Source organism: Euprymna scolopes, chromosome 37, assembly GCF_053919585.1.
Source record: "Euprymna scolopes isolate OS-2025 chromosome 37, ASM5391958v1, whole genome shotgun sequence".
Taxonomy (NCBI): domain Eukaryota; kingdom Metazoa; phylum Mollusca; class Cephalopoda; order Sepiida; family Sepiolidae; genus Euprymna; species Euprymna scolopes.
In genome coordinates, this window is record NC_136518.1 from 5505469 (window position 1) to 5520797 (window position 15329).

Consider the following 15329-nt stretch of genomic DNA (forward strand, 5'->3'; position numbering starts at 1 on the left):
TCCTTGATTTTCTGAGAATTCTCCCTTGACCGGTGTAACGTAAAATATTACCCCATAAAAATTCTTTTTTTATCTATAAGAAAGAAAAATTATTTTAAGGATCAGATTTTTTTTTTACTTTTGATATTTATCGGATGAATTTCTGTACAAAACATATCTAAGAACACTGCCAGACACGTGAATTACCTTTGCATGAAATTTGCAAAAGATAGGTTCCGAAACGGCTGAACCTATGAGGAAGGAACACACACAAAGTCACTTTTTATATAATATACACACACACATATATATAAGGTAAAAGTAAAAGCCAAGAACAATGCGAGATTTTTTTTTATATATAGAGTAAAATTAAATGAAAACAAAAAAAATAAATTTCTTTTTTTTTTGTTTGTTTTTTCTTTTTCACACAAATTTTAACTCTAAACAGTAATTTTTTTTTTCCTGTTGTATTCAATGGTGTTATAAATCTCAATATATTTCAGACCTATTAATCCTATATTGAGATTTATAACACCATTGAATACAACAGGAAAAAAAAAAATTTACTGTTGTTTAGAGTTAAAATTTGTGTGAAAAAGAAAAAACAAACAAAAATAAAAAAGAAATTTATTTCTTTTGTTTTCATTTAATTTTACTCTATATATATAAAAAAAAAAAATCGCATTGTTCTTGGCTTTTAATTTTACCTTATAATTTTCTTCAACAATGCTTCAAGCAAACTACAATCTACATATATATATATATATATATATATACATACACACATACATACATCTCCTTCTTCTATATAATATACACACACACACACACATATATATATATATATATATATATATATATATATACATACATACACTAGTAGAGCTACCCTAAAAGTGTAACATTTCTAGTAAAATATATATCGCTCTCTTTCCAGACACACATACACACTATGTAACAGGAACATGGCAGGCACAGTCACATAATGGATGCCACTATGTCAGATAACAAGTACATCAGCTAGTGCTAATTTTGATAAGGGTCGAACTAAGTGCAGGTGAAAGGGACACAAAATTTAGGAAATAAATATGTTGCCACGACAGAGATATGTAAGGTCAAATAGGTCAAAGTAAAACAAAGAGACGCCAGCGACATTTACTTTGACCCTCGCAAAAAGACCAGCAAGGAAACGGCTAATGCATATTAAAGACTAGCTGGGATACCTGGTGGTGCCCAGGGATGGGGGGGGGGCAAAGAATGGAATCCGGTCTTTGTTATTAAATTATTAGAAATTGTTACAGAATAGTTACAACCCCCCCCTCCCCATGTGGTTTTTTTTATTTTACATGGGGGTAACCACTTATCAAGGCCCAAAGGCCACTCAGGGATAAGGGTTATTGCGTGTACAGTGATCAAGAAGATAGTATTGTAGTAATCAGTATTGGAGATTTGATAGAGTGTCTGACTTAAGAGGGCGGTTTGTCAGGAATTTGTTTATGTTGGACTTGAAGATATCCAAGTTGTAGTCAGGTGGGAAACAGGCAAACGGAAGAGAGTTCCACAGTCGTGCACTTCTGAGAAAGAAGCTCTGCTCATGGAATCTACGTTTGGAGGCACAGATAAAGAGTGGAGAAAATTATTGAAAGTAGTTTCAGCAAGACGGGTGTTTCTCATGAAAGATTGGAGAGAGGGGATGAGAGATTGAAGCTCAGACGAGCACTTGCCATGGAAATAATGATAAAACAAAGACAGGCTCGCAACTTCGCTCCTGTGGGAGAGGAGGCTGCAGGGAAGAGAAAAGGGCATCCCCCACTAAGCTACGAAATCTATTTTGTACTCTGTCAAGGTAGGATAGGCTGTTTTTAGCAGCTCCTACCCAGATGTGGCCGCAGTACTCCATCCTTGGACGTACTTGGCTTTTATAAAGATAGAGAATTGCATCAGCAGTGAGATATCTTCTGGAGCGGTAGAATGATCCCACCATTTTCCAAGCGTCCTTGGCAACAGACCTGATGTACGTGTTCCGTTAGCACATCTGCTGTAGATCTTGCGGAGCAGAAACCATATTGCATGTCACTAAGAAGATTATTTCTGCTGAGGTAGTTAACTACTTCTTTATTTAATATGGATTCCAACAACTTACTCATGACACTACTGGAGACTTATTGGTCTGTACTGAGAGGGAGATGACTTTTCACCTGAATTCTTAAATACAGGGCATACTGATGAGGTTTTCCAGGGTGTTGAAAAGCACTTCTCCTTAAGGTAACGCTTAAACATTTTTGTAAATATGTGGGCAAGTTCTGGTTGGAGCTTTTTCAGCACTATAACTGGAATGCCCTCAGGGCCAGTTGCTTTACTGGAATCAAGGTTCTTGATTAGCTTGGCGACCTCACGCACAGATATTTGTATGTTTCATAGCGTGTTGTCTGTTATAGGAGAAAATACAGGGAGTTGATGGCCTTTGTCGCATAGGGTGGAATTGGCTGCAAAGTTCTTGGCAAATAGTTTGGCCTTGTCTGATGCTGACGAGTTGACTTCATGAACCTGCTGTAAAAATGCAAGGGAGAAATCAGTATTTTAAACTATGGCCGAAGTTAGAAATAAATAAGAAATTAAAATAAATAAACTCCCGGAAAGAATTATGAAAAAAGTAAATAAAGTGAAAGAGAACATATATCCATAATTGTTTAATTGGAAATGTTTCCATTTAATTAATGAAAACAGGAAAGTTTTTCACGAAACATTTTTTTTTATTATTAAAAACAGAAAATGAAAATGACATATTCATAATTGAATTAAAACTGGTCAACAAGCGTCATTTGAAAAGCAAAACATTTATTGTATAAAAATTTATCAAAATATAATTGGAAAAACATTGAAAAGTTTTCGTAAGAAAATATAATTTTAATAAAAAAAAATGTAAAAAAAAATGTTTCATAAAAAAACTTTCCCGTTCCAATTAAACAATTATGGATGTATGTTCTCTTTCACTTTCTTTTACTTTTTTTTCATAGTTCTTTCCAGGAAGTTTATCTAGTTTAATTTTTTTTGCTATTTATTTCTAACTTCGGCCATAGTTTAAAATACTGATTTCTCCCTTGCATTTTTACGGCAGGTGTGTGAAACAAAATGGCGTCTCCAGTTTCGGCGATAAAGTGTAGAAGTACCCCATTTTTTTAAAATTATTTGATAAAATTTACTCTTTGCCCCAACGTCTAGTCACACGTGAAACGACGAAACAGCTGTTAAAAAAAAACAAAAAAAAAAAATCTAACACCTCATTTCCCGTTGCCTTTGTTTATCGAAATAAAAAAAAAATAAAAATAAAAAATAAAAATTTAAAAAAAAAATCAATGTTTTTGTGTTCACTTTCTCGGTCACTGGGGAGAGAATGGAGGGGGGTCACAGGTATGAAAGGGGGGGGGGGGGTAAGAAAGGGCTAATAAATGCAGTAAACCTGTTGAAAGGGCACAGAATTTCTTTGTTTAGTTCAACGAAAGTAGCGTGACTGACAAGATTAAAGAAAAGAATTTCATTGACCAATTCGTACAAGAAAACGATAAAATACAATTCTAATAAAAAATCAATTTCGACGTTGTAATTTTTATTTTATTGTTTTTTTTAATTAAATTACGAATTATTTTAATTTACTTTTTTTTTTATGGGATTCAAAATTTAAATTTCGTATTTACGCAGAATACGGACCGTAAAATTTTTTTCCAAATTTCGCTGCTTTTTCATTAATTTTGAAAATATAAACATTTCTTTAATATCCATTTTATTTTATTTTATTTTTTTAGTAATTGATGTGTAATAGTAATACAGACCGTGCTATTTTGTTATTTTTTTTTTTTTTTATATATAAGATTTTCAAGTTAATACGATATATTTTGTTTATGTAACGACTAGGTTTCTAAATAACAACGTTATTATTTCAACACGGTCCGTATTCTGCAGAAGTATCCAAAAATGATAGTTAAAAAAAAAAAAAAAAAAAAAAAAAAAAAAAAAACGCCTATTGTTAAAGGTACAGAATAGTTAACAAAATCCCCACCCATCACTTCATTATGAATAAGTTTCTAGTTTATTAAGATAAAGGGGCTTTGTGAACTATTCTAACTTTCACATAATTTTTGGCATTTTTTTTATGACCTGACCCAGCGTAGTATAAACACCCCGACTCCCCATGTTAAGAACGGCTTTCGGAATAAACCCCCCCCCAACATCGGGTATTCTCGTAAAAAAAAAAAATATAAATAATAGCCTATTTTTTTAGTAAATTAATTTTGTGGCGTTCATGTTATTAATTTTTAATAAGATTTAATGTATCGTAATCTTATTTATTTTACGAAGAGTGTCCACTAAGATTTTTAAAAAACGTTTACACCGGCTATGAAGTCCGTGTTCATTTTACAATAAGCATATAACAATAAACTGAACCCCCTTTTTATTTGCATCAATTAACAGATGTCAGAAATTATGGATTTATTAAAATTTAGTTAATTTGATTTGAAAACTGATTAGAAAATTGATTTCATATTTTTAGAACTTTATTAACGAGATCGAACGAATTAAAAAATAAAAAAATATTTCTTTAAAAAGTGCAAATTTAAATCATGACCAAAAAAAACCTTCATTTTTATAAATCATTTATGGTCAGAATGGAAATATTTTAATAAAGAAAAACAAAAACAAAAAAAAAGTGATCGAAAATTAGAAGGATCTTCAGGTAACGTTTTAATGAGGTGCGATTTTTTTTTTTTTTTACAAAAAGGAGTCACCACTTATCATGGTCCGGAAGCCACTCGAGGATAAGGGTTAATGAGTGTACAGTAGTCATGAGATAATGAAGTAATCGTTAGTAATGGACATTTGGTCAATTAAGTGGACGGCTCATCAAGAACTTGTTTACGTTAGACTTGAAGACGACCATATTGTAGTCAATTGGAAAGCAGGAAAACGGAAAAGAGTTCCACATGCGCAGGCGTACAGTTCTAAGAAAGAAACTTTGTTCATGGAATCTACGTTTAGGTTTAGGCACAGATAAAGAGTGGGGAAATTATTGATAGTGTTTTGAACAAGACGAGCGTTTTTCATGAAAGTTTGTCAAGGGGTAGACCATAACAGATTGGATCTCAGAGCACTTGCCATGAGAATAACGATAAAGCCGAGACAGGAAAGAGGTTGCAGGGAAGAGAAAAATGCACCCCCCCCTACTAAGCTACGAAGTTTATTTTGAACTCTAAGAAAGCTTGAAAAAAGTAGCAAAACTATTTTCTACTTTAGGAAAAGAAAAACAAGGAAAAGAAAAACAAAAAAGGAAAAGGGTTATCTCCAAGATCAGTGCTCGGAAAAAAAATCAAGCTACTGGAAGTGGATACGGTTGATTATGGAATAGACAGGAGTCAAGACACGAAAAACGAAACTATACATGTATTTTAAAAAATTACTTTAGTTTTAACACTTCTTGTGTTATTACGAAACAAAAAACACTTCCTGTATTATCAAAAAATAAAACACATATTTGATTAAAAAAAATTAGTTTTAACATTTGTTTTACGATGAGTTTAATATTTATATAATTTAATAATGGTGATTTATGGTTTCTTTTTTCGTGTCTTGACTCCGTTCCGTTATCAACCGTATCCACTTCCTGTAACTTGATTTTTCCGAGCACTGATCTTGAAAATAAGCAGGAAAAGAAATGAAAGAAAGGTGGAGGAAAAAGAAAGGTAGAGGAAAAAAGGAAAAAGAGGAAGAGAGGAAAAGAAAAAAAGAAATAGGAGAAAAGAGAAAAGGGAGAAAAAAAAAGAGAAAAAGTGTGAAGAGAAAGAAGTGTAAACGTGGAAAGAGAAAGAAGTGTAAACGTGGAAAGAGAAAGAAGTGTAAACGTGGAAAGAGAAAGAAGTGTAAACGTGGAAAGAGAAAGAAGTGTAAACGTGGAAAGAGAAAGAAGTGTAAACGTGGAAAGAGAAAGAAGTGTAAACGTGGAAAGAGAAAGAAGTGTAAACGTGGAAAGAGAAAGAAGTGTAAACGTGGAAAGAGAAAGAAGTGTAAACGTGGAAAGAGAAAGAAGTGTAAACGTGGAAAGAGAAAGAAGTGTAAACGTGGAAAGAGAAAGAAGTGTAAACGTGGAAAGAGAAAGAAGTGTAAACGTGGAAAGAGAAAGAAGTGTAAACGTGGAAAGAGAAAGAAGTGTAAACGGGGAAAGAGAAAGAAGTGTAAACGGGGAAAGAGAAAGAAGTGTAAACGGGGAAAGAGAAAGAAGTGTAAACGGGGAAAGAGAAAGAAGTGTAAACGGGGAAAGAGAAAGAAGTGTAAACGGGGAAAGAGAAAGAAGTGTAAACGGGGAAAGAGAAAGAAGTGTAAACGGGGAAAGGGAAAGAAGTGTAAACGGGGAAAGGGAAAGAAGTGTAAACGGGGAAAGGGAAAGAAGTGTAAACGGGGAAAGGGAAAGAAGTGTAAACGGGGAAAGGGAAAGAAGTGTAAACGGGGAAAGGGAAAGAAGTGTAAACGGGGAAAGGGAAAGAAGTGTAAACGGGGAAAGGGAAAGAAGTGTAAACGGGGAAAGGGAAAGAAGTGTAAACGGGGAAAGAGAAAGAAGTGTAAACGGGGAAAGAGAAAGAAGTGTAAACGGGGAAAGAGAAAGAAGTGTAAACGGGGAAAGAGAAAGAAGTGTAAACGGGGAAAGGGAAAGAAGTGTAAACGGGGAAAGGGAAAGAAGTGTAAACGGGGAAAGGGAAAGAAGTGTAAACGGGGAAAGGGAAAGAAGTGTAAACGGGGAAAGGGAAAGAAGTGTAAACGGGGAAAGGGAAAGAAGTGTAAACGGGGAAAGGGAAAGAAGTGTAAACGGGGAAAGGGACAAAAGTGTAGAGGGACAAAAGTGTAGAGGGACAAAAGTGTAGAGGGACAAAAGTGTAGAGGGACAAAAGTGTAGAGGGACAAAAGTGTAGAGGGACAAAAGTGTAGAGGGACAAAAGTGTAGAGGGACAAAAGTGTAGAGGGACAAAAGTGTAGAGGGACAGAAGTGTAGAGGGACAGAAGTGTAGAGGGACAGAAGTGTAGAGGGACAGAAGTGTAGAGGGAAAGAAGTGTAGAGGGAAAGAAGTGTAGAGGGAAAGAAGTGTAGAGGGAAAGAAGTGTAGAGGGAAAGAAGTGTAGAGGGGGAAGGGAAAGAAGTGTAGAGGGGGAAGGGAAAGAAGTGAAAAGGGGGAAGGGAAAGAAGTGAAAAGGGGGAAGGGAAAGAAGTGAAAAGGGGGAAGGGAAAGAAGTGAAAAGGGGGAAGGGAAAGAAGTGAAAAGGGGGAAGGGAAAGAAGTGAAAAGGGGGAAGGGAAAGAAGTGAAAAGGGGGAAGGGAAAGAAGTGAAAAGGGGGAAGGGAAAGAAGTGAAAAGGGGGAAGGGAAAGAAGTGAAAAGGGGGAAGGGAAAGAAGTGAAAAGGGGGAAGGGAAAGAAGTGAAAAGGGGGAAGGGAAAGAAGTGAAAAGGGGGAAGGGAAAGAAGTGAAAAGGGGGAAGGGAAAGAAGTGAAAAGGGGGAAGGGAAAGAAGTGAAAAGGGGGAAGGGAAAGAAGTGAAAAGGGGGAAGGGAAAGAAGTGAAAAGGGGGAAGGGAAAGAAGTGAAAAGGGGGAAGGGAAAGAAGTGAAAAGGGGGAAGGGAAAGAAGTGAAAAGGGGGAAGGGAAAGAAGTGAAAAGGGGGAAGGGAAAGAAGTGTAAACGGGGAAAGGGAAAGAAGTGTAAACGGGGAAAGGGAAAGAAGTGTAAACGGGGAAAGGGAAAGAAGTGTAAACGGGGAAAGGGAAAGAAGTGTAAACGGGGAAAGGGAAAGAAGTGTAAACGGGGAAAGGGAAAGAAGTGTAAACGGGGAAAGGGAAAGAAGTGTAAACGGGGAAAGAGAAAGAAGTGTAAACGGGGAAAGAGAAAGAAGTGTAAACGGGGAAAGAGAAAGAAGTGTAAACGGGGAAAGAGAAAGAAGTGTAAACGGGGAAAGAGAAAGAAGTGTAAACGGGGAAAGGGAAAGAAGTGTAAACGGGGAAAGGGAAAGAAGTGTAAACGGGGAAAGGGAAAGAAGTGTAAACGGGGAAAGGGAAAGAAGTGTAAACGGGGAAAGGGAAAGAAGTGTAAACGGGGAAAGGGAAAGAAGTGTAAACGGGGAAAGGGACAAAAGTGTAGAGGGACAAAAGTGTAGAGGGACAAAAGTGTAGAGGGACAGAAGTGTAGAGGGACAGAAGTGTAGAGGGACAGAAGTGTAGAGGGACAGAAGTGTAGAGGGAAAGAAGTGTAGAGGGAAAGAAGTGTAGAGGGAAAGAAGTGTAGAGGGAAAGAAGTGTAGAGGGAAAGAAGTGTAGAAGGGGGAAGGGAAAGAAGTGTAGAGGGGGAAGGGAAAGAAGTGAAAAGGGGGAAGGGAAAGAAGTGAAAAGGGGGAAGGGAAAGAAGTGAAAAGGGGGAAGGGAAAGAAGTGAAAAGGGGGAAGGGAAAGAAGTGAAAAGGGGGAAGGGAAAGAAGTGAAAAGGGGGAAGGGAAAGAAGTGAAAAGGGGGAAGGGAAAGAAGTGAAAAGGGGGAAGGGAAAGAAGTGAAAAGGGGGAAGGGAAAGAAGTGAAAAGGGGGAAGGGAAAGAAGTGAAAAGGGGGAAGGGAAAGAAGTGAAAAGGGGGAAGGGAAAGAAGTGAAAAGGGGGAAGGGAAAGAAGTGAAAAGGGGGAAGGGAAAGAAGTGAAAAGGGGGAAGGGAAAGAAGTGAAAAGGGGGAAGGGAAAGAAGTGAAAAGGGGGAAGGGAAAGAAGTGAAAAGGGGGAAGGGAAAGAAGTGAAAAGGGGGAAGGGAAAGAAGTGAAAAGGGGGAAGGGAAAGAAGTGAAAAGGGGGAAGGGAAAGAAGTGAAAAGGGGGAAGGGAAAGAAGTGAAAAGGGGGAAGGGAAAGAAGTGAAAAGGGGGAAGGGAAAGAAGTGAAAAGGGGGAAGGGAAAGAAGTGAAAAGGGGGAAGGGAAAGAAGTTAAAAAGGGGAAGGGAAAGAAGTTAAAAAGGGGAAGGGAAAGAAGTTAAAAAGGGGAAGAGAAAGAAGTTAAAAAGGGGAAGAGAAAGAAGTTAAAAAGGGGAAGAGAAAGAAGTTAAAAAGGGGAAGAGAAAGAAGTTAAAAAGGGGAAGAGAAAGAAGTTAAAAAGGGGAAGAGAAAGAAGTTAAAAAGGGGAAGAGAAAGAAGTTAAAAAGGGGAAGAGAAAGAAGTTAAAAAGGGGAAGAGAAAGAAGTTAAAAAGGGGAAGAGAAAGAAGTTAAAAAGGGGAAGAGAAAGAAGTTAAAAGGGGGAAGAGAAAGAAGTTAAAAGGGGGAAGAGAAAGAAGTTAAAAGGGGGAAGAGAAAGAAGTTAAAAGGGGGAAGAGAAAGAAGTTAAAAGGGGGAAGAGAAAGAAGTTAAAAGGGGGAAGAGAAAGAAGTTAAAAGGGGGAAGAGAAAGAAGTTAAAAGGGGGAAGAGAAAGAAGTTAAAAAGGGGAAGAGAAAGAAGTTAAAAAGGGGAAGAGAAAGAAGTTAAAAAGGGGAAGAGAAAGAAGTTAAAAAGGGGAAGAGAAAGAAGTTAAAAAGGGGAAGAGAAAGAAGTTAAAAAGGGGAAGAGAAAGAAGTTAAAAAGGGGAAGAGAAAGAAGTTAAAAAGGGGAAGAGAAAGAAGTTAAAAAGGGGAAGAGAAAGAAGTTAAAAAGGGGAAGAGAAAGAAGTTAAAAAGGGGAAGAGAAAGAAGTTAAAAAGGGGAAGAGAAAGAAGTTAAAAAGGGGAAGAGAAAGAAGTTAAAAAGGGGAAGAGAAAGAAGTTAAAAAGGGGAAGAGAAATAAGTGAAAAAAGGGGAAGAGAAATAAGTGAAAAAAGGGGAAGAGAAAGTGAAAAAATAAGAAAAAGTAAATCATGATTTGATCAAATTTCAATAAAAACTAAGTTTTTTCTCGCAACTGCGTAACTCGCAACATTGAATCAATGTTTAGTTTTAACAATCGAATATTTACTAAAGTCAGAAATCCAAGAATCGAATTTTTTAAATGCATCCACCAGAATGCATTTCGATGTCGTAACAATTCAAACAATTTTAGTTCGTTTTAGTTTAAACCAAAAGAATGTCAAATTCACAAAACAGTTTATGAAAATAAAATCAGAATAAAATTTTGCGTGACTTACGTATTCAATTAATATTTTTTAATTGATTTTTAATTGAATTTCCAAATTCAATTAATATTTTTAATTGATTTTTAATTGAATTTCCAAATTCAATTAATATTTTTTAATTCCAAATTCAATTAATATTTTTTAATTGATTCAATAGCGAAAAATATTTCAGACGGCATTTCAGTTTCCAAGTAAACAAGTCAGTCGTTTTTTTTAAATAGTTGAATCCAAAAAATTACTTTATTATTCTATATTTGAAAATAATTTTGAAGCATTTAAACTGTCGAAAAAAAAAAAAAAAAAAAAAAAAGTCACCTGCTTTTCATTATTATTATTATTAGAAAATGTTCATTTACCCCCACCCACAAAAAAACAATTAAAAGTTTTTAATTATTTTTATTTGCAATCGTTTTATAAATTTAAAAAAAAAAAAAAAGAAGACATTTATACTTCAACAATTAGTTATGAATTTTATAACAATTTAGCTTAATAATTTAACAACCAAAATAATTATTAAAAAAACAGAAAGAAAAAAAAGAGAAACAAAAATTAAAGTAAAAAAGACTTCCGGGCAACACCATGGAACCATCATTTGGTTCTGTAATTTTTTTTCTCCCAAATTTCGTTACTTTTGTGATTTATTTATTTGTTTTTTTTATTTTTTACTTATTTATTTATTTATTTATTTATTGTGCTTATGTGCTATTTGTTTTCAGATAGAATTTTCAAGCAAAATTTTTATGGTGTCTTGTTTATCAAATTGTTAGGTAATAGTATAGAATAGTTTGTTTTTTAGCACCCTCCCAGACTCCCACTGATAAGAATAGGTTTCTAAATAATAACATTATTTCAGCACGATCCGTATTCTGAATATATATTTATTTGTTTTTTGATTTTTGTTTTAAACTGTATTTCTGTTTCTGAAATAACATTTTAAATTAATAAATCTCGAAAATCTATTTTATATATTTTTAAAATTTCCCTCGTCACCCCAAAAAATTTAAATTGTCAAAAACAAAAATGAATTTTTCATACAAAAATAAAGATTTAAAAAAAAAATCAAATTCATACAAGATAAAATAGAATTTCTTTCATGACAACTTAATTTAAAAAGTTGGAATTTCATCCACAATTTGGACGAACATAATTGAACGATTATTTCAATGGTCCCTATTCTACAATTGAACCAATACTTATTCCCCCCCCCCTCCCCAACAGTGTAAAAATGTGACTAAATTGAAAATATAGAATTTCATTTTGGATTTTTGTTATTTTTTTTGTTTAAACAAAAACAATAATTTTGCCCTTTTTCCTTGAAAGATTTCATTGTTTTTTTGTATGTTAGCATTAATAAATTCGAAATAATAAAAATGACAAAATATTAAGTGAGAATGAGACTTTCTAGATATAGACTAAAAAAAAAAAATAATAATTTGCAATCAAAATATTGCATTTTTTTAAAGGATACATTTTTTTTTATTTTTTATTTTTTTTTTTTTTTACAAAAAAAAAAAATTTTAACTAAAAACGGTAAATTTTTACGAAAATGAAATAAAAGAAATAGTTACAACTTTATATTTTTAAAAATTTTTGTTCTCAAACAAGGCATATGGCTACCGAAGAAGCGTAAGGGACTACTGTGATAGGGGTCAGATTTACAGGGAGTAAACCCAGTGGAAAGTTGGACAGCAATATGTTTGTTCACATTACATTTAAAATATCTTGTAATCAGTGCAATAAAAAGGTTGCATTTTTTTTTTTGTAAGAAAAAAAAATAATAATTTATAAACTAGATATAGTTCTGAGGCGGGTTATATCTAGTAATTTGTATTCAAATGTTGGATTTTGTTTCCTATTCAAGCTTTTTTTTTTCTTTTAATTTCAAATCCGAGGGAAAAACTAAAAGAAAATCGAAATGAATCTGTGGAATCTATTTTGTTTTTATTTTCTTTGATACCCAACAACAACAACAACAACACGACATAGTAGTCGTTGGAAGAAAAATGAAGGGAGTATTTCAACTTCATACTATTACAACTACTAGGAAGAGAGAGAAAGGACAGACATGCCAACCGGTCATCAATAAATACCGGGGGAGAAAATTTGCACGCTTTTTTTTTTTTTTTTTTTTTTTCAATTCATTTAACAGACATTTTTTTTAACGAGGAAAATGAAAAACGCGCACGTGCTCTTTTCAAAACGAAGTCCGAAATTTCATCTCGGTTTGTACAAGTGCTTAAGATTGAATTTAATAAATTCCAAACAATTTAAATTTTAAAAAATCGAGAGGGAATGATGATAAATTCCTTGCTCGATTTAATTTTAAATAAATAATTTCCTTTTAAACGTCTAAAATCGAAAAAGGGAAATACAAAAAAAAATCTCCAAATATTTTAATGTTTTGACTACGTTATATATATTATCCTTTTTTAATAGAAGAAAGGACCTGACTAAATATTTGGTTAATTTTTTTTATTATTAATTATTATTATTTTCAATATGGCATCAATGCATCATCATCATCATTATAATAATAATAATAATAATAATAATAATAATAATAATAATAATAAAGTAGAGTAACCTCTGACATGTTTTGAATTAAAATCAGTAAGGTTTAATTTAATTATTTTTTTTTTAAACGCTCATATTTCATATGCGTGTTTTTTTTTGGGGGGGGGGTCTCTACAACAAAACAATTTGAATTTAAAGCATAGAGGAATTTCTATATTTCTCCACTTTTCTCAGTCTCGAAATTCAGGTTTATTTATTTTTTTATTTTTAGAAACTAAACAAAAACATGATTTTTTTTTTTTTTTTTGAGATTTAATTATTATTTTAATTTTCTTTATTTTTGGATTTTCAGCCATTATAAAAGATTCTGTGAATACGCCCATGTTAAAATGAAATTAAACATTTTTTTTTATTATTATTAAAAATAAATCTTTGCATTTTTTTTTTAATCTTTATTACACCTCTTTTAGGATAATTACAATTTAACTTTAATAATAACATTGTTTAAAAACTTGCAATATATGTGTATAATATTATTATATGTCATTAATATATAACACGTGTGTGTAACAAATACATTAATTAGCTACAATATCAGGAATTATAAACGAGTACACAGATCAAATTCTTTGAAATATTTTAGAATTCTACAGAATTTAAACCGAACTTAGTTTTACCAAACTAAAAAACAATAACAGTTCAGTTCAAACTCTGTAAAATCGCCAATCTTCTTACAGGTAGACAAAAAAAATGCCCTTAATTAAATAGATGCATTTTATTTGTTGTAAAGCGTTTTTGATAAAGATTTTTTTTACAATTCATGATTCCAAACATGACGCACCTGCTGCGAAAATGTGAAATTATTAATATTATTATTTATATATATATATAAGATTTTATTTTTAAAATGAAATATTTTAAATGAAAAAAAGAAGTTTTGGTTAGAAATTATTTTTGATTTATTAAAAAAAAAATACATAAAAAAGCAAATAATTTTTCAAAATAATTTCATTTAAAACATCTTTTAAATATCAATTTTAATTATAAAAACATAGCTTTAAACTTAAACATTTATTTTAAATATTTATAATTTTATTTATTTTTAACATTTCGAGTGTTTTGAAGTCCTAAAAGGCTTCTTGGTTATTTTTAAAATAGTTTTATGTTTATTTGTTAAAAATAAAATAAAATAAAATGTAAGTTTTATTTTACTAGGTTCAATTATAGAATAGTGGCGCACGCACCTTAAAATGCTTCTTTTTTTTTTTTTTTTTTTTTTTTTTGATTTTGCAAAATATTCATAATTTTAAGCATATCTGAAATTTCAGAAACTAACTGGCAAATATACCCGGTGAACAAAGTGCAATATATATTCAAATAACTGCATTTAATGAGCCGGTTAGAATCTTTATGATGCCTCGATTGAAATGTATGAGATGGAGGAGGGCACTGGGTGAAATGTCTGACATCCGGTAGGATGCCCCATTGCCCCACCCTTGGTTTGAACTAAATAAGAAAATTGAGAGGGGGGTGAGAGTGATGTTTGTTAAGAACTAAGTTCAATTAAATTAATGGTACTTATGTATTTTTGGTACCGCACTGATATAACATTATTTCGAAAGCCATTCTTAACATGGGGAGGGGGGTGTTTTGTAACTATTTCTGTGCTTCCACCTAACAATAATAATTAAAAAAAAAAAAGAAAAAAAAAGATAGTGAAACTTGAATTTAACCCGAAAAAAATATTTAAAAATAGCACGGTACCAAAAAATACACAAGCACCAAATTAATTCTTTCATAGAGTCATTCATGGCTACCCTGGCCAAGAGAGTTTTCTTTTGGATTAAGAAGCACAAATTAAACATAATACTTGACTCTTGTCATTACACTTTAATTCTATTTCAAAAAAAAAAAAAAAAAATTAAATAAGATACTTTTGATATGTCAAAATAATTCCGATTTTTTTCTCGAATAGGGATTCCCCAGAAAAAATACATACTGTTGTGTTTTTAGGGAGTTGGGGACGAATAAGCTATAATACTGGACCTTCTTATATCTTTATTTCTAGGGAAAAAAATACTTTCAAATTGAAAATAAAAATTTTAATGTAGAATTCGGTGATGTAAATATGTCGCGCATGTTTTCCTTCATCATTCTTATAAAATGGTCGCGCCGGGCGATCTTATTTTTCCTAATGTGTAAAATTACAAAGTGATTTTGAAGCCTTCAAGCTGTCGTTTGTGATTTGAATTATTCTTTTAAGGTAAAGAGTAGTTTAAGATTAAATCCGGGTTCATTATTGTCCCTATTTACTTTGCCTCCCCGCGAGGGCAGAGTTAGGCACCAAGGTCGTTTTTTAATGTGAAGAAAGGGACAAAAAAATTAAAAATTGTCTCAGTTGTGAAGGATTTCACTTACACCAACTGAGAACAAAAAAAAAAAAACAAGAAACAAAAAAAAATCGAAGTGTAGTATCTGAACAGATACTACACTTTGATCTTGGCCCGAAGAGTTCATTATTGTTTCCAAACCAAAAGATCAACACCATTTTCTGTTATAAAAAAAAGAACCGCAAGTAATTTGGAAATCAGGTGGATAGAAAGTAATTTCTTACCAGAATTAACGTCTTAAGATAAAAAATTTGAGTTTATATATATATATATATATATATATATATATATATATATGATAAACCG

The 15329-nt window shown here is 32.5% G+C and overlaps 1 protein-coding gene across 10 annotated transcripts in view; it reads right to left on the reverse strand.

Moving 5' to 3' along the window:
* The window catches only part of LOC145261045 (uncharacterized), a 221798-nt gene that overhangs the window by 205955 nt on the left and 514 nt on the right, over positions 1-15329 (reverse strand). The gene's annotated exons all lie outside the window — the stretch shown is intronic.